The sequence below is a fragment of the Xenopus laevis genome, chromosome 2S, assembly GCF_017654675.1.
Source record: "Xenopus laevis strain J_2021 chromosome 2S, Xenopus_laevis_v10.1, whole genome shotgun sequence".
Classification (NCBI taxonomy): domain Eukaryota; kingdom Metazoa; phylum Chordata; class Amphibia; order Anura; family Pipidae; genus Xenopus; species Xenopus laevis.
Genome location: NC_054374.1, coordinates 32,930,668 through 32,951,273, shown reverse-complemented (window position 1 = coordinate 32,951,273; position 20,606 = coordinate 32,930,668).

Genomic DNA, 20,606 nt, shown 5'->3' with positions numbered 1-20,606 from the left:
AAAGCAGAGCTCTGTTCAGTATGATGGCTTGAAGATCTGGAACATGGAGCAAAGCACTGGAAGTGAAGGCAAGCCTTATCCTTGATTCCTCCCATAGATCAGGCCATAATCACAGGGCCCTGTTGTGGCCCTATAGCAATTTGTACAGAGCGTAATATCAATTACAACTTTTATTTGCACTTTGCTCAGTTTTGCTCGTAGTATCATTTCCTTCTTCTTAGTACAGGTACGGGATCTGTTATTTGGAAGCCAGTTATCCAGAAAGTTCCAAATTACTGAAAGGTTGTGCCCCATAGACTCCATTATAATAAATTCAAATTTTTAAAAATGATTTCCTTTTTCTCTGTAATAATAAAACAGTAGCTTGTACTTGATCCAAACTAAGATATAATTAATCCTTATTGGAGGCAAAACCAGCCTAATGCTTTTGTTTAATGTTTACATGATTTTCCAGTAGATTTAAAGGGATACTGTCATGGGAAAAAAAAACATTTTTCAAAATGAATCAGTTAATAGTGCTACTCCAGCAGAAATCTGCACTGAAATTCATTTCTCAAAAGAGCAAACAGATTTTTTTATATTCAATTTTGAAATGTATTGACATATTGTCAATTTCCCAGCTGCCCCAAGTAATGTGACTTGTGCTCTGATAAACTTCAATCACTCTTTACTGCTGTACTGCAAATTGGAGTGATATCAACCCCCACCCTTTTTCCCCCCCAGCAGCCAAACAAAAGAACAATGGGAAGGTAACCAGATATCAGCTCCCTAACACAAGATAACAGCTGCCTGGTAGATCTAAGAACAACACTCAATAGTAAAATTCCATGTCTCACTGAGACACATTCAGTTACATTAAGAAGGAAAAACAGCAGCCTGCCAGAAAACATTTCTCTCCTAAAGTGCAGGCACAAGTCACATGACCAGGGGCAGCTGGGAAATTGACAAAATGTCTAGCCCCATGTCAGATTTCAAAATTGAATATAAAAAAAATCTGTTTGCTCTTTTGAGAAATGGATTTCAGTGCAGAATTCTGCTGGAGTAGCACTATCAACTGATTCATTTTTAAAAAAAAAACATGTTTTCCGATGACAGGATCCCTTTAAGGTATGAAGATCCAAATTACGGAAAACTGAAAATCATATCATACTTACCGAGATTTTCATTTCCTGGACTGGAACATGGCAGTGGGCACACAAAGGGTTAATCCCTCCTGCTGTGAGAAAGGCACAGGAAGTGACGAATAAAAGGACTTCCCCCAGCTCTGGCGCCCATTCTTTCTGACTGATTACAATACCCCTGGGAGGGAAGCCCCTGCCCACTGCCATGTTCCAGTCCAGGAAATGAAAATCTCGGTAAGTATGATATGATTTTCAGTTTTCCTGTTCCTTTCACATGGCAGTGGGCACACAAAGGGACTTAACAAGCTAAGCATTTAGGGAGGGACAAAACAAACATAGACCAAGTACTGCAATTATACATTTATTCAGCAGTAGCCGCCTCCAAAATTGAATGCCCAAAACAGGCTAGATCCTTAGAATATGTATTAAATTTGTAATGTTTGGAAAAAGTGCAAAAAGATGACCAAGTGGCCGCTCTACAGATTTCTTCTGCCGATACCTGGGCTCTGAGTGCCCAGGAAGCTGCCATCCCTCTGATGGAGTGTGCTTTAGGTGCTGGTTCAGGTGCTGACTGTAATGAATATGCTGTTACGATGCACTGCTTCAACCATCTTGCAATCGTGCTTTTAGCAGCTCTGTTTCCTGAATTATTACTTCCAATGGTCACCAAAAGGTAATCTGTTTTTCTGAAAGTTGCCACTTTCTTAAGGTAAATCCGTAAGCATCTGACTACATCCAAGTAGTGAAGCTTTTCTTCTTGTTGATTTTGTGGTTCCGGATAGAATGCAGGTAAGATCAGTTCCTGTTGCTGATGAAATCTAGATGGTACTTTGGGTATGAATCTATCTTCCGTTCTGAGTACCACCTTGTCTGGAAGGAAGGATAGCTTAGACGGTTTAATTGATAATGCCTGCAATTCTCCTACCCTTCTGGCAGATGTGATAAGAATACTAACAAGAATACTGTTTTGAGGCACAGATTTTTTAAAGATGCTTCCTCTAATGGTTCAAAAGGGTGTTCCATTAACGCTTTTAAGACCAACGATAGGTCCCAAGGTGGAACTTCTGATCTGATGATAGGGCAAAGTTTTTTCAATCCCTGAAAAAATCTTTTCAATAGGATACCTGAAGCCCAGTGAAAGTCAGTGTGTGCTGAAATCGCTGTCACCTGTCCTTTAAGCGTAGAAATACTTAAATTGCGTTCTATGCCTGCTTGTAGAAATTCTATGATGGTGACTTCAGATATTCTGAGAGGGTCATGACCTCTTGCTTTGCACCAATCAATAAAGACCTCCCAAGTTCTGGCGTACTTTATGTGTGTCGATTTTTTCTTTGAAGCTAATATGGTAGATACTGTGGAGTCTGATAATCCCAACCGATTAAGCTTTATCCTTTCAGTTTCCAGGCTGCTAAGGCCCAACGGCCTGGGTTCGGATGTAACACCATTCCCTGGTGGAGAATAGTTGGAACTATTGGAAGGTGGAATGGCTCTTCCTGTTTGAGCTCCATCAGTGTCGGAAACCAAGCTCTTCTGGGCCACCAAGGTGTCACAATGACCACATTTGCCTTGTCTGTCCTGATTTTCTTGAGGACTTTCGGAATCACAGCTAGAGGTGGAAAGATGTAAGCCATTCGAAATTTCCATGGGAAGTAAAAGGCATCCCAAAATTTCGTTTGACTGTTCTTTCCCCAAGAACAAAATGTCGCGATCTTCTTGTTCTGAGATGTTTCCATCAGGTCTATGGAGAAGGGACCCCACTTGTTGTTGATCAGATTGAAAATTTCTTGACTGAGTTCCCATTCTCCCACTGTCGGGAATTTCCTGCTGAGCTGATCTGCTAGGCAGTTCTGGACTCCCGGTATGTAACAGGCCGACAGACCTATTAGGTTCTCTTCCGCCCACGAAAAAATAGCTATGGTCGTGGTCAATAAGGTTTTTGATTTGGTGCCCCCTTGCTTGTTTATGTAATTGACCACGTTAAGATTGTCTGACTTTATCTGGACTTCTTTTCCTCTGACTATTTCGTGGAATCTTATCAGGCTTAGTAGGACTGCTTTCAATTCTCTCCAGTTGGAGCTCTTTCTGCTGTCTTCCTTGGACCAAATTCCTTGGCACGTTTGTCTCCTGCAATGTGCTCCCCAGCCTTGCACTGGCAGCAGGAATGCATCCTTGTTTACTCAGATTATGCATTACTTTACCCGTGACTTCATCTACCATAGTAGCCATGGATTGCTTGAAGGTGGATTGCATCCAGTCCATCATGTTATTCAGTTGTTCCATGGGAGGATTGCTAGCCTCCATTAGGCATTTTTTGCACAGCCTTTTATCCAGCATGGCTGGTTCACCACATGCTATACACTCCCGTCTGGAACTTTTACATCTTTCTGGCCGATTTTCCTGTGATGGGCTCCTATAAATAAAAAGGAGTAAAGTTATTTACTTTTTGAAAAGTCTGTCCCAAAAGCTCCTTAGATAATGCTTACCCCCTTGAGCCTGAGTGTGAACGCCTGTGACTCATTACAGACAGCCTGCAAGAGATATGTACACCACAGGTTAGTCATTTTACCAAACCTGAGCTCCCAGCGTGATTTAATCCATATCCACAGGTAACTACTTACATCTGGGACCAGCAATGCACTACTTCAAGCACTCTGCTTCTTTTTAACAGCAGTAAGACGCCAGACAAAAAACAGCATAAAATGGTTAAAAATGTTTGTCTATACCACGCCTCCCGTCCCTTTAAATCTTACCAGGAAGTGCGCACATGCGCAGTAGTGCTTCCGGGTTAGGCGTGACGTCATAGGGCGCATCAGCGTCTTATTGCGCATGCGCCGTCTGAAGATCGGCATTGCGACTTACAGCGCTGCAGGCAACGGATGGCCATAAGCCCGCCGGCTTCTCCTGCGGCTCACATGAGAACCTGTATCTCGGCCAGAGGAGCTTCAAACAGAGGAGATCGGCTCTGCTGGTACATTGTGGGGGTATTGCATGACAGGAAGAAAAAGAATGGGCGCCAGAGCTGGGGGAAGTCCTTTTATTCGTCACTTCCTGTGCCTTTCTCACGGCAGGAGGGATTAACCCTTTGTGTGCCCACTGCCATGTGAAAGGAACAGGAAAATCCCTTATCCGGAAAGCCCCAGGTCCCAAGCATTCTGAATAAGAAATTCCCTACCTGTAGTAGAAAGTACACACACAAGGCACAGAATAGATAATCAATGAAATATGATTTCTTTTAACTTCTTTATTCCAGATGTACTCTTCTCTCCACCAACAACATACCTAACATAATAGCCAGAACACTACTTCCTGCTTTTCAGCTCTCTTGGTTTCTACTGCTTTACCAGGCAGTAACCAATCAATGACTTGAGGGGGGGCACATTACATAAAACTTACAGTATAGGGTCGAATCGTACATTTGAATTCAGATTTTTTTTTTTTTTTTTTTGGTGTCAAAATTCACACGTTCGAATTTTAATACTCTTATTCAACTGTAAATTAGAATGTGAGATTTATAACACCTCGGCCATGGAAACAGTCCTAATCCGAATAGTCGCCACCTAAAACCTGCCGAGTTCATTTACGGAGAAAAACTTGATTCGTACGAGTAGAATACGATTCAAATTTTTGATTCGGAACTATTCGATCGAATATTGGACATTCCGATTTTTTCTTAAATAACCTCCCAGTCAAATTGTGAGTATATTCGAGTTAAAAGAAAAGTTCACATGAATTCGAAATTCGACTTTTGATAAATGGTCCTCTCCTCCCAGATCCCTACAGGAAAGAGTCAGTGGTGGCAAAAACTCTCTAAAATATCATTTGTCTCATGGTCTGGTTTTTCATGTGACTCTAGCACTTAAACTGGGACATGCCAATCACTGTATCTTCCGTGTAGAAGTGATGCTACAGGGATTGTGGCCCCTGATCTAAGGCATTCCAATAGATTCAAATACGATTAAAATTAGGGATGCACCGAATCCAGGATTCAGTTCGGGATTCAGCCAGGATTTGGCCTTTTTCTGCAGGATTCAGATTCGACCGGATCCTTCTGCCTGGCAAAACTGAATCCTAATTTGCATATGCAAATTATGGGTGGGGAGGGAAATTGCATATGCAAATTAGGATTCAGTTCGGTATTCGCCCGAATCTTTCGCAAAGGGTTTCGGCCGAATCCAAAATAGTGGATTTGGTGCATCCCTAATTAAAATACTAAATTGCAAGATAAAACAATAAAAGGCAGATCAAAAATACATGCACTGAACATACACCTACCCTTCCCCACGATGGAGCAGACAGGGGAGCTTTTGGGTTTTGCTGCAGAAGAAGACCTGATGCTGCCTCCCAACACTGAATACCTAGAGCTTGAAGCCTGTGACCATACAGTGGTGTGAAAAACTATTTGCCCCCTTCCTGATTTCTTATTCTTTTGCATGTTTGTCACACAAAATGTTTCTGATCATCAAACACATTTAACTATTAGTCAAAGATAACACAAGTAAACACAAAATGCAGTTTTTAAATGAGGGTTTTTATTATTTAAGGAGAAAAGAAATCCAAACCTGTGTGAAAAAGTAATTGCCCCCTGAACCTAATAACTGGTTGGGCCACCCTTAGCAGCAATAACTGCAATCAAGCGTTTGCGATAACTTGCAACGAGTCTTTTACAGCGCTCTGGAGGAATTTTGGCCCACTCATCTTTGCAGAATTGTTGTAATTCAGCTTTATTTGAGGGTTTTCTAGAATGAACCACCTTTTTAAGGTCATGCCACAACATCTCAATAGGATTCAGGTCAGGACTTTGACTAGGCCACTCCAAAGTCTTCATTTTGTTTTTCTTCAGCCATTCAGAGGTGGATTTGCTGGTGTGTTTTGGGCCATTGTCCTGCTGCAGCACCCAAGATCGCTTCAGCTTGAGTTGACGAACAGATGGCCGGACATTCTCCTTCAGGATTGTTTGGTAGACAGTAGAATTCATGGTTCCATCTATCACAGCAAGTCTTCCAGGTCCTGAAGCAGCAAAACAACCCCAGACCATCACATTACCACCACCATATTTTACTGTTGGTATGATGTTCTTTTTCTGAAATGCTGTGTTACTTTTACGCCAGATGTAACGGGACACGCACCTTCCAAAAAGTTCAACTTTTGTCTCGTCGGTCCACAAGGTATTTTCCCAAAAGTCTTGGCAATCATTGAGATGTTTTTTAGCAAAATTGAGACGAGCCTTAATGTTCTTTTTGCTTAAAAGTGGTTTGCGCCTTGGAAATCTGCCATGCAGGCCGTTTTTGCCCAGTCTCTTTCTTATGGTGGAGTCGTGAACACTGACCTTAATTGAGGCAAGTGAGGCCTGCAGTTCTTTAGATGTTGTCCTGGGGTCTTTTGTGGCCTCTCGGATGAGTTGTCTCTGCGCTCTTGGGGTAATTTTGGTCGGCCGGCCACTCCTGGGAAGGTTCACCACTGTTCCATGTTTTTGCCATTTGTGGATAATGGCTCTCACTGTGGTTCGCTGGAGTCCCAAAGCTTTAGAAATGGCTTTATGACCTTTGAAATTGAACTGAGGTGTGATAAACCACAGTTAAGCTATTTTTTAACAAGGGGGGCAATCACTTTTTCACACAGGCCCATGTAGATTTGGAGTTTTTTTTCTCCCTTAATAATGTAAACCTTCATTTAAAAACTGCATTTTGTGTTCAATTATGTTATCTTTGACTAATAGTTAACGGTTTTTGATGAGCAGAAACATTTAAGTGTGACAAACATGCAAAAGAATAAGAAATCAGGAAGGGGGCAAATAGTTTTTCACACCACTGTATTTATTGCCTCTGGGCTGCAAAGTGAGATCTTTCTCTTTAGTTTTGGCCTCTAAAACTGGCTACTAGTTATTAGAAGCTTTGTACCCTGTTTTTCTGTACCAGGATTCAATACAAGAGTCTGTGGTTAGATTGTAAATGGACTTCACACAGAGCTGTGGCACTTTGTGTCTGCCGGCAGTTACTCACCCAATGTGACAGTTATTCACTCCTATAGTTCCATGCCAAAACCCTCTGTGTGTGTCTGCACTCAGGCCCATACAGCATCTGTTTCTCAGCCCGATTTTATACACAGACCAAGAAACACATCTGCCACTTCCATAATTGAATTAGAACATAAATGTCCACAGGACTCAAACCCAGAAGTGCAGTCACTTCATTTGTGCGGCTTGTGAGTCCCAAACCCTTGCGGTCTGGGTCCAGTAAGTGCCGCTCTTTGAGAGATGGTAACTGTTTTAGTGAGGCAGCTATCACCACTTGTATACGGCCAGTGAAACTCCTGCAAGCCAATCCCATTATTCCTTGTAACAGGCAGGGCCGTTCTAGAGAAATGGCCAGATTTCCATCCGCAGGAAATAGTACAGGAGCACATGAATGGCCACTCAAGCAGCATCTCACCAGAGTGTGATAATGATAAAGACTTCTCACGGTATATTTGTAAAGACTGCATAGGCACAGCCCCTGAACATTTCCTGGCTTGCTGGGTACTTTATCTTGACTGAGAATTACAGTTCCTGGAGGGCCACCAGTTGCCCATCACTGTATTAGACAGTCCCAATATGGTTATAAATTAACTGCATGAAGTAATATGAGTGCACAAAGATGGAGAGTTTTAAGACTTTTCTTGCCCCTCCTGGTAGCTTGTTATAAGGGGGTAGTTTTGTCACAGCAGGACACTAAAAGATGCTCATGTAGTTCATTTATTACCATGACCTTGTTATTATGAAATGTTATGTTGCCCACCAGCTGCTGAACCCCCAGTTGAGCTCCCAGAACCCCCAAGTTCATTTCCCAGAACCCCCAGTTGAGCACACAGAACCCCAGTTCAACACAAACAAGAACCGCAGCATTATGGGTTGCAAGTAACTAATTTATACTGTTTTCTTTGCATTCAGCTCTAGAACCCCAAGTTGAGCTCCCAGAACCCCCAGTTTAGCTCCTAGAACCCCCATCCAGCTCCCAGAACCCTCATTCAGCTCCCAGAACCTGCAGTTTAGCTCCAAGAACCCCCCAATTCAGCTCCCAGAACCTCCAGTTCAGCCCCCGGAACCCCCAGTTCAGCTCCTGGAACCCCCAGTTTAGCTCCCAAAACCCCCAAGTTCAGCTCCCAGAACCTCCAGTTCAAAGCCTTTAGATAAAAAAGAGCCACAGCATTATCGGTTGCAAGTAACTAATTTATACTGCATTCTTTGCATTCAGCTCCCAGAACCCCCAGTTGAGCTCCCAGAACCTCCAGTTGAGCTCCCAGAACCTCCAGTTGAGCTCCCAGAACCCCCAGTTGAGCTCCCAGAACCCCCAGTTGAGCTCCCAGAACCCCCAGTTGAGCTACCCGAAACCCCCAGTTGAGCTACCGGAACCCCTAAATTCAGCTCCCAAAACCCCCACTTGAGCTCCCAGAACCCCCAGTTCAGCTCCCAGAACCCCCCAGTTCAGCTCCCAGAACCCCCAGTTCAAAGCCTTTAGATAAACACAAAAAGAGCCACAGCATTATGGGTTGCAAGTAACTAATTTATACTGTATTCTTTGCAGTAACAACATATTTATTTTATAGACAGTGGAATTGTAAATAAGCGTTCGTATATGAAATATGAATTATTGTGGAACAGTATATCAGGACTTTCCTCACAGCTGTGCCAATAGCTGCAGGAACCGCGGGTCCGGGAGTTCGGGCCGACCCCACACTCTTCGCGAATGGCAGGAGGACGGGTGCAAGTTGAGCTCTTCTCCTGCCACGTTGCACGGCTTTCGACTTCCGGGTTCTTCTTTTAAAGATGCGCTCGCCTGCTCGTCCCGCCCCTTTTGTGATGTCATCGGCGGGGCAGGTCGGGCGCGGGTCTATAAAGGGAACCCGGAAGTCGCACGCTGGCGGGCGTAGGCAGATGTCAGGCGGGGGAAAAACCCGACCCACTCAGTAGTAGCGCAGACACCCTACAAAAGATGCACCTAAATATTATTGGTGACAGTAAAGATACAGATATAGGATCAGTTATCCAGAAAGCTCCGAATTCCGGGAAGGCCATCTCCCATAGACTCCATTTTAATCAAATACAGTAGAACCCCCATTTTACGTTTTTCAGGGGACCAGACAAAAATGGTGTTAAATTCAGGAAAATGTAAAATCAGGGAAATGTATTACAGTGGTGTGAAAAACTATTTGCCCCCTTCCTGATTTCTTTGTCACACTTAAATGTTTCTGCTCATCAAAAACTGTTAACTATTAGTCAAAGATAACATAATTGAACACAAAATGCAGTTTTTAAATGAAGGTTTACGTTATTAAGGGAGAAAAAAAACTCCAAATCTACATGGGCCTGTGTGAAAAAGTGTTAAAAAATAACTTAACTGTGGTTTATCACACCTGAGTTCAATTTCAAAGGTTATAAAGCCATTTCTAAAGCTTTGGGACTCCAGCGAACCACAGTGAGAGCCATTATCCACAAATGGCAAAAACATGGAACAGTGGTGAACCTTCCCAGGAGTGGCCGGCCGACCAAAATTACCCCAAGAGCGCAGAGACAACTCATCCGAGAGGCCACAAAAGACCCCAGGACAACATCTAAAGAACTGATTGCCAAGACTTTTGGGAAAATACCTTGTGGACCGACGAGACAAAAGTTGAACTTTTTGGAAGGTGCGCGTCCCGTTACATCTGGCGTAAAAGTAACACAGCATTTCAGAAAAAGAACATCATACCAACAGTAAAATATGGTGGTGGTAGTGTGATGGTCTGGGGTTGTTTTGCTGCTTCAGGACCTGGAAGACTTGCTGTGATAGATGGAACCATGAATTCTACTGTCTACCAAAAAATCCTGAAGGAGAATGTCCGGCCATCTGTTCGTCATCTAATACTTTTAGGATTGTGGATGTTGGTATTGGTCACCACAATGTCCTTGCAAAACAAAACACAAATTTGCAGAATGCCGATATAGGACGATATACTGTAAAAGGACGACTGCAGGAAGTAGAACACTTAAACCCCAGTCACTGGATAATCAACATAATTCATACTTGTGAATCCCAAACAGTGCACAGGAAGGCAGTAAAGCTTTAATTAACAGTTTAGTGTGAAAATAAAAACTGGGTAAATAAAAAATGTTGCCAATACAGTAGGAATATTAGCAGGATAAGCAGAGAAAAATGCTGCATGGCTTAATACAATAAAAGAGATGACAGAGCAGGAAGTGTTTTATCTTTCATGTCCTATGGTTTTTGTTCCAGTTCCTATAAGTCTTATTTTTAACTGTTAATATTAGAAGAGAGTAAAGATCAGCTCCAAACAGTCCTTCTGCAACTGATTCTACAGTCTAGGAAAACATAATGTTCCAATGTTTATTTGCTTAATCTCCCTAAATATTGCTTTCCCTGTATTCAAATCCTGTGCAAGAAGCCAAATATGTTGAAGACAAACAGACACAGATAGAAGAGGGAGTTTTGTGGCTCAGACAGGCTGTAGTGCCATATAGAAGCTGGTGGCAGGTAATGTCGTACACACTGGGTGCTACACCATAATTGGACTTATTGATGAACTGAACCTTACAATTCGCAGCTTCTACTTTTCTAACCAATAGAACTTTTCTGTGTAACCTCCATGTCCTTTAATAATTGGACTTTTGATCACTGTCATTTACTGGACCTTATACAGTAATTTGCGTGTCAGTGTTCATTTCAGATCAATTCCATTATTCAATTGCTAACATAAACAATTTGCCTGGGTCATTCAATTCTCTGCAGGTGGTAAGTATATGTGTATATATATATATTTATACAGAGTTCAAGAGGACCCGCACACCTTGGTTAGTGAACCAAAAATTTCTTTTGCGGGTCCTCTTGAACTTTACATACGTCTGATTCAGTGTGTGTGCGTGTGTCTATATATATATCCGGGCGCGTCCGGGGTGAACTCTTTTTCCTGCTCTCCCTGCCGACTTCCAGCTTCCTTTTTTATAGCCGCACGCCCTATGGTTGACCACTACTACCCAAAACTTCTTTAATGCTCCTATTGCCACAGATCTACAAGGGCTGTATATTGATTGTGTGAAATCACATGCATGGGCACTAGCAAAGCTGCCAGCCTAAACCTGGTGAGTTTACTGAATTAGATGGTAATGCTATTAATAATGCCTCACACTGGAAACGGTGCAGTTCCCACTACTATACTGCAAATCGCATGTGATAATACAAAAACTGTCCATATTAGCCACATGCAGCAGAGCTACTAAGTGGGCACCTGTAATGACTTTTGGGGAAAACTCCCTTAAGTCATAAATAAACCTTATATTTGGTACAAGTATGGGATCCGTTATCCGGAAACCAGTTATACAGAAAGTTCAGAATTACGGAAAGTCGTAGACTCCATTATAATCAAACAATCCATATTTTAAAAAATTATTTCCTTTTTCTCTGTAATAATAAAACAGTGACCTTGTACTGGATCCCAACTAAGATATAATTAATCCTTATTGGAAGCAAAACCAGCCTATTGGGTTTATTTAATGTTTACATGATTTTATAGTAGTCGCAAGGTATGAGGATTCAAATTATTATCCCGAGCTTTCTGGATAATAGGTCCCATACCTGTACTCTGCTCCCTGGATTTATTTTTAATTTAGAAAGGTATTTCTTATTGATCCCCTAGTTTGCATTTAGCACCATTTTTGTGGGTGCACTTATACTTTGGGATTGGCTGTTTTCAGAAAATACATGTTGTTAATTAACAAAAAACTAATTTTAGGTTTGCTCAGAAACATTGTACACTTGTAGCTGGGACACTAAATCCATCAATTTATTTACTGGCTTTGCAACCAAACAGTGGCCTTGTCAGGAAACAGTTTATAGACCACAGGTATGGCAACCAATGGCTCCTAGAATTGTATATTACAGTTCCCAGGAGCTTATATGCACATATGGATGAAATGAGGTCATGCTTTCACATCGATAAAATCCCATGATTCAGTGAGTTTGTGATTTTCTTTCACATTGGAGTTCGATTAGTTTTTTTTTTCACTTTGGCCATTTGATTTGATATCAGTTTATGTATAGTCACCTAAACTGAATATTTGTAATGTTTAATGAGTAACAGTATTATCTGGGGAAAACAAGTCTATGTAAACATAATGAACAATCTGCAATAGTGAATGTGCCAAACTGAGATCCTATTAACTTACATTAGTAGCATAAGCTTGTCTGTACTGACAGGGCCAGTTTTAAGTTAGGGTAAAAAAAAAAGACATTTTCTGTGGATCCCCATTATCCTAGAGCTCCTTTGTTGAGAAAACATAGCAAAAACTGCAGAAAATAAGTCTTAATAATCAGTATTTTCATGATGATTGCCTAGATGCTGTCCTCATCTAAGGCGCTTGTAACAATCTTGTTATCAGGAACCTTGTTCAGCGATAGTACCTTAGTACGTAAGCGAGGTACCAGCAGGGAACTAGAGAATACGTAGTCAGAGTCAGGCGAAGGGTTCAAGGCAGGTGGCAGAAATCGTAGTCAAGGGTCGGGCAGAAGTCAAAACCAGGAATTCAACTGGAACCAGTTGGGCAATTTCCAGAATGGACACTGGCCTTTTAAAAGAGATTTGGCACCAATTTTCAAATTCGGCCCCTCTTCGTGACGTCATGAGGCCGGCGTCACAGAGGCCTGGAACCCGGAAGTGCACCACTGCGCACCAATCTCCGAGAGATGCGCCGGGAGGTAAGAGAAGCCGGCTATCTCCCGGCGCATCTTACAGGGCTACTGCAAGCCCCAGTGTATGATCATCCAAATGTGGCCCATAGGTGACTAAAACAAACCCAGATCGACTCATATGGCAATTTGGCAGTACAGTATATGGCCAGCTTTCATCATTTCATTTTGTGAGGTTTAGATGGCCTTTACTTTATATTTCTTTATAATTTGTAACTGTGCAAATTACTTTTTATATTTCATTATTTCCCTTATTTGAAAACTTATTAGAAAGGCCACTCCCAGAGCATATGGGAAAAAGCATAAATGAAAGATACTTGAGGCACAATCAACTTCCCAAATTTCATCATTTAGCTCCAGGGTATCTCCACACCATTTCTGGTTGACTATAGTCAGCAAATTAGAATTGACATAAGTATAGTAATATAAATGTAAATTAAACTGACATAATCTGCACAGGAACATTAGTAGTTCATTTAATTAGCCTGTGGGGAAATTGGGACTGGACAATCATTTTTAAAAGTGCCTGCCTTTCTCCATCTTGTTCTGTCCCTTCTTTACCTCAGAACTGTGAAATCTACAACATATGATGAATTGTGAATTGCTGAACCGCTGAATTGCACTGTTTGTAGGGACATATGAATTTCTGAAGGTTGTTCCTCCAGGTTTCAACCCAAGGCTGGGCTTGATTGGATTTGCTGGAATTGTTGGTCTGTTCCTTGCTAGAGGTTGGTATGGCACAAAGTCTCTGGTGTTTTACAATTTGATTTTATGTGTAAACTAAACTCACAATATGCAGAATTGACACTATTTGTATAAACTTTTGTGATGTTAAATATCAGTATACTGAAATATGTCCTGGCAATAATCAATGAGATCATGCCAAATAATGGGTAAAAATAACTGCATATAAATTTGTAGTTTGAACTTTGCTATAGCAGTTAGTTGTCGGCACAAGGTACAGCTATTGGACCTGTTATCAGAATGCTGGGGACCTAGGGCTTTCTGGATAACAGATCTTTCCTCAATTTGGATCTTCATACCCTAAGGGGCACATTTACTAATGGTCGAAGTAAAATCCTTCGACTTCTAATACCGAAGTCGAAGGATTTACTGCATTTCCTATGATCAAACAATCCAAGGAAAAATCGATCGAACAATTAAATCCTTCGATCCGAACGTTTCGAAAGATTTTAATCCATCAACCGAACGATTTTCCTTCGATCAGAAATTTGTTAGAAAGCCTATGGGACCTTCCCCATAGCCTAACATTGATGTTCGGTAGGTTGTAGGTGGCGAAGTAGTTGGTCGGAGTTTTTTTTAAAGAGACCGTACTTCGACTATCAAATGGTCGATTAGTCAAACAATTTTTAGTTTGATTCAAAGTCGTGGTCGAAATAGCCAATTCGATGGTCGGAGTAGCCAAAAAAAAACATGAAATAAACCCAATAGGCTGGTTTTGTTTCCAATAGTATGTCACAAGAAGTGTTTGTAGCAGCCAAGGGGAATTGCTGCAGACATTTAGGGGCACATTTACTAAGGGTCGAATTTGAAGTTAAAAAACTTCGAAATTCGACCATCGAATTTGATACTTCAATAGACAAAGTATTTTTTCGATCGAAAACGGGTGTTTTCGATCGAAGTAAAAATCGTTCGAATCGAACGATTTTACAAAAAAATACTTTTAACTTAGCCAAACACTCAGATTGGTTATAGGAGGTTCCCCCATAGGCTAAACAGCAATGTAACAGGATTAAGGTGGAAAAGTGTCGAATTCGAAGTTTTTTAAAGACAGTAATTCAATTTTCGAATGGTTGCATTAGTGAAGTATTTTCCATTCGAATTTTGGCCTATTCGAAAATTCACTTCGATCCTTAGTAAATGGGCCCCTTACAGTTATTGGTCCCTGGATGATAACCAGACATATTTTGATGGCAAGGCAGTTTATGTACGTCTCTCAGTAGAAAGCATCTCATATACAGACACTGGACTGTTGTGCAAGAATGCCTTTAAGGGTGTTTTGGATTCACAATCTCTTTTTTTTTACATACCTTTAGTATGTTATAGAATGGCTAATTCTAAGCAACTTTTCGTTTGGTATTAATGTTTTCTTTTTTTATAGTTTTGGAATGATTTGCCTACTTCTTTTGACTTTTTCCAGCTTGGGGGTCGCTGATCCTATGTCAAAAACAAATGTATTGTTATTGCTACTTTTTACTACAAATCTTTCTGTTCTGGCCCTGCTGTCCTATTCATATTCCAGTTTCTTATTCAATCTGGTTGCTGGGGTAATTTGGACCCTAGCAACCAGATGGCTGAAATTGCAAAATGGAGAACTGCTGAATAAATAACAAAAAATACCGCAATTGCAATTTATCTCCGAATACCCACTTAAAGTTGAATTTAAAGGTGAACTGCCCATTTATAAGCAATGAAAAACAGCAGCACTCCTGTAACTTGTAAATCTTCACTCAAGTGACAAAGGAAAATAAGCGTCACTAGAGGGGGCGGGCCCTCCATACGGCCGCATTTGGCCGGCTTTGTCAGTGGCGCGTGAGCTGCCGGGGGGCCCCGAGGGGGTGCGGGCCCTGGCCCGCTCGCACCCCCTGCTCCCCCGGTAGTTCCGCCACTGATTCCTTCTCTTTCACAAGATACCAGGAATGCTGCTGTTTTCCATTGTTCAGAAGTCAGTGTGCACCCTGGGGCTGCAAATAACCTACTTTCCACTGTGTAACACACTATTTTGTTTGTCTCTTGGTTTTTTTTTAAGCTCTCAGACCAGTCACTACCTCAGAAACACAACAGGCTTTTAGAAGAGGAAAAAACAGCAAAGAAAAAGCCTCTCCCCACATTCCTTTATTGAGGGAGGTGCATTTTTTCCAGTCTAAGTTGAATACAAACAGGGGGCTATTTACTAAATCCGAATGGAAAAATAATGAAAAATTTGTGATTTTTTTTTTATATAAAACCAGACTTTTAAAAAAAAAATCACGAATTTTTCAGAATTTACTAAACACCGAGGATGGAAAAGTCAAAATATGAAATCCGGCATCTAAAGCTGGCCATAGATGTAAAGATTTTTAAAAGATCCAATCGTTATCGTGAGACCACGATTATCTCGAATGATTGTTTAAATGAACGATGTGTCCATCAAGTAAAAAGACCAGTTCAGACGATATGCCAGCAAAACTGAAGAGTAGCTGCCTACTTGGCCCTGCAAACATAGATAGATTGTACTGGGACGATAAAGATTTTTATACCTGGCCGATCAATTTTCTGACAGATGTTGGATGAAAAATCGTAAGATGTACGATCGTTCGAATCCCACTAACCGCACAATTATTTCGAAGGATTGGTCGGACTTCACTAAAATCGGTCGTTCGCAAGAAAAATCTTTGCGTCTATGGGGACCATTAGACCTATCGAGGTTGCATATAAGTCAAAGGGAGAAGTCCCAATGATTTTTTGATGTGTGCTGGTTTTTTGGTAATACCCTGAAGTTTTCGAGCAAAATGCTTGAGTTTTCGGGTGAAAAATCTGAAAAAAAAACATGAAAAATCGGATGAAAAATCACCCTCAGTGGCCAGGGGGATCCGTGAGAGACAGGAAGAAGGTGGCAATGTGGCTCTCCTTCCATCTTAGAACCGCGGCCCGTGCAGTATTCATTGAAAAGGAGCACCAGCCCAGGTTATCAGGTAAGTAATTATAATTACTAAATTGGTAAGACCCCCCCCATGATGATATTCTTTTGCTTTTCATTTAGTAGTTTTTGTGTTGCCATATTCTATTCTGGAACATCAGGATGTTGTAATTCTCTGGAAACTGATACAAACATAGTTTCATGCTGTAAGTCTGATGTAGAAATGTCAGTAAATCAAAATAGTAAAGGAAGGAGAACTCCAGCAGACTCTCTGCAAAACTTTTATTCCAAGTAATTCCACAAACAGGAATAAAAGTTTTGCAGAGAGTCTGCTGGAGTTCTCCTTCCTTTACTATTTTGATTTACTGATACAGTGGAGTTGTTGGCACAGAGCAACTTAATTGGAAGCAGAACATTCAATTCCTCATCAGCTGTACAGATCACCAACGACCCTTTAGGGCAGGACTACGTGGGGGATTCCGCCGCGATCCGACGTACTGTGCAAAATCGCAGGCGTCACGTCGGATCTGATGGAAATAAGGTAAGTAATTCAATTGTCGCATCGTGTCGCAGCATTGATGCAACGCGACACGACTGTTGGATGCAGACGATGCACGCTGCATCTGCATCAGACAGTCGTGTCGCATCAACAATGCAACACTATCCAACACTGCCATTACTTACCTTGTTTCCGTCGCCTGTGATTTGCGCAGCACGGCGGATCACAGTGAAATCGGCTGTGTAGTGCTGCCCTTACTGATGTAGAAATGTCTTGATATTATGTGACTGATAATAACATCAGATTTTTAGTATAATACAATACATGCCCAGGCAGTTTACCCAGTTTGGACCATTCTGTTCAATAATCTGGCCTTGTCCAACACAGTACGGGTTCATTTTTAGAGATTATCCACTGACTCCTCAATTTGCACCTAGTCAGTCCAAGATTAATATTTTGGTCTGCTAGTATCGCATCTTATGAATGTGAAGTGAAATGAGCAATGTCTCTTCTCAGTTTTTCCAGATCCACTTGACCGGCTCTTTTATTTGTATAAACGGATAATAAGTTTTTGTAACTGTAGGAAGTCAGCCAAAAGTACCAGCACGTGGCGCTGTTGCAAAATTGTCTTGGAGAAAAAAATATAATGGAAAATTGCAAAAGTACTTAGTAGAGAGCTCACTAAAGGTAATGTCCACTCAAAAAAAACAACTTTTTTTTTGCCTAATAAAAGCAAGACATATTTCTGAGCTAATTTGAAACATACATCATTACAAATTTTCTCCAGTTTCTAAGTTATTTGTATATGTATTGCTATTGAAAACAGTGTTTGTTCGTTCTGTTCTCTGGTGGCTCAGACTGTTAAAACAATATACAGACAAGGTAGCTGATTAACAGACCTGTCTTTGCTGGGGGACCAAGACTTTTGCCAACATTGTTTAAAAAATAACAAACATGAGTTAAAACAGAGGCTGCTGTCAATAGCAATTGTTTTTACAAATACCTCAAAAGCACTGACCATTATTAATGTAGTTTTGGAAAGTTGCTTAGAATTATGTTTCTTTTATTAGGGAAATTTTATTTTAGGGTTGACTTGCCCTTTACATTTTTTCTCCAGCGTTTACATACCCTTTAATCGTGGCTATATCTGACTCGTTGGATCTGTTAGATATGCATGCTGTTAACATTGCTGCTGGTTTGTTTGCAGATGGGAGGAGATTATCATATATCTTGAGTTAGGGCTGATTTTAAGAATACTGGAGCCTTCAGGTTCCTTAACTCTTGTGTGTTTTCTTCATTAAAAAAAAACAAAAAAAAAACGCCGGATTTTACAGGAAGCTGAGCTATTCGGATGAAGAAACCATGTAAGGTTTTAGCACCCCAAGGCTTCGTGTATTTAATACTGAAGGGATTCTCAAGAAGTTGGTTACATTGAGCTATAATATTTTTTCTAGATCATCATTCTGACACCTCATACTCCCTATTCTAATAATGAAATGTGAAAAAGCCGTTAGCAGGTGGATAAATGAAAGGAGAGCAGAAATGTAGACTGCAAATATTGTGCCTGTCAGAATAATTTGTCTTGATTCTTTTTTCAAAAGGAGTTGCTTTGAAGGTTGTGTCACTGCATCAGTATAAGAAATGATTGTTTTGTTTTCCACACTTTGCAATTTATCAAAGTTCTTAACTTTAAAAAAAATAAATAAAGGAATTAATGATTTTTGCATTCACTTTGTGTTTTCATTATTCCATCAGCATATCATGATTTCCTGGGTGGTTTCAGTAAGTGATTCTCACTCAATCTTTAAAGAACTAGTAAGACCAAAATTGAATTTTACATTTGATTATGTCATACATGTTTATGTTTAAATGTATCATGTATTTCTTAGAAAATCCACGTTCATGATGAACATCCCTGGTCTTGCTAGTTCTTTACATTACAATCTGTTTATTACCACTTTCAAATTTTTCTTTTTTTTTCTCCTTTGCTTTTACCAAGAGGGAGCCCATATAAAGGGCAATGTCTTCCCATTTTTAGCAGATTGTATAGATGGGTGATTAGCTTGTGGTTCATTAGTCTGGCCGCTACTATCCTGCTTATTGTATGTTTTGTTATTATTTTTGTTCTAATCCCTACATTTTTGTTGTGTTGCTAACATGTGATCCACCTGTTGTAATAACGTGAATTTCTAGCCATATTTCCACAGGGCACACAATAGATACAGTGTCGGACTGGGCCGGCGGACACCGGGAAAAACCCCGGTGGGCCCCGGCTCTTGTGGGCCCCGCTGGCCCAGATCCGCTACTTAGTGGGGCGGCGCGACCTCACTTTGTTTGGCGGTCGCGGTAGAATAGAATGGCTGCCCATGCGCACAAAGGTAGCGCCGCGCGCCATGCGCACAAACGCGGCACCGCGCGCATGCGCACTAACCCCCCTGCAGCACTCCGGAGCGGCAGCGGTGGCTGGAGGGGGGCCCTGGGGCAGTAGCCCGTGGCCCCATGGCCTCCAGTCCGACCCTGAATAGATACAAACACTGAACACCTGTATTACATACAAATATATTGACCAATACAAGAAATGGAGAGCCTTTCCCAGTAGTGCTTTCAGTTAAATTTTGATATTTCTTTGGGCTTTGTGCGCCACCTTTTTGTATTTTGACGTAGGACTGCCACATTCTAATTTAAGATTAGTTATACTCCCTTCCATAGAAACTGAATTTTTTTTTTAAAGGTGAATTTTTTTATTGGTTTTAACAATACAAACAAACAATTACAATACATTATCTGGTAGAATGACAGAATGACATTGGATTGGTGTTGGGTCAATGGTAACCTTAATACAGACAGGAGAATACAGTCACTTATAGATGCAAAGGTTGGTATAGTCATGTACGGGGCTGGTGGTGTAAGTCAGGTATATATACTTAAATAATTCTCCAAAGGCATGCTTATAAGTAAAACATATAGTTTATTACATCAAAGTATTAAACATTAGAAAAACCTCTTAGAGCGCCTAACGCGTTTCATGCTTACCTAGCACTTAGTCATAGGCAAAATGCTAGGTAAGCATGAAACGCGTTAGGTGCTCTAAGGGGTTTTTCTAATGTTTTTTAATACTTAGATGTAAATAAACTATATGTTTTACTTATAAGCATGCCTTAGGAGAATTAAGTATATATGGTTGTACCTCTGTTTGGTCACTAGAGGGCTCCGGCATGCTAAAGATTGATGTTTATTGACCTCTACTTCTAGGTTGATTAATATAGTGTAAGTCAGGTAGCCTCATATTTAGAAGGATAGTTTAGGTATCCAGAGGGTCCAGTTCCCCCAAATCTTGCCAAATGTATCTCATAGGTTAATTTTATTACAGGAAGGGCATTGTCTATAAACCTTTTCCAGAAGGCTAGGGTGGAGGGGGGGGGGTTCTCCTCATCTAGTGCATAACCAATGTTTTCTTAGCATAAAACATGAGCGTACATAACCAGATCCTGGCTGTTTAATTGGGCAATACCTCATCTATCACCCCTCACATGCAGACTGTTGGTCCACTATCTATGGCGTGCCCAATTCGTTGCTAAGGTCTCCATTACTTTAAACCAGAAATCTAGAATGGGGGGACATATGGAGAAAGT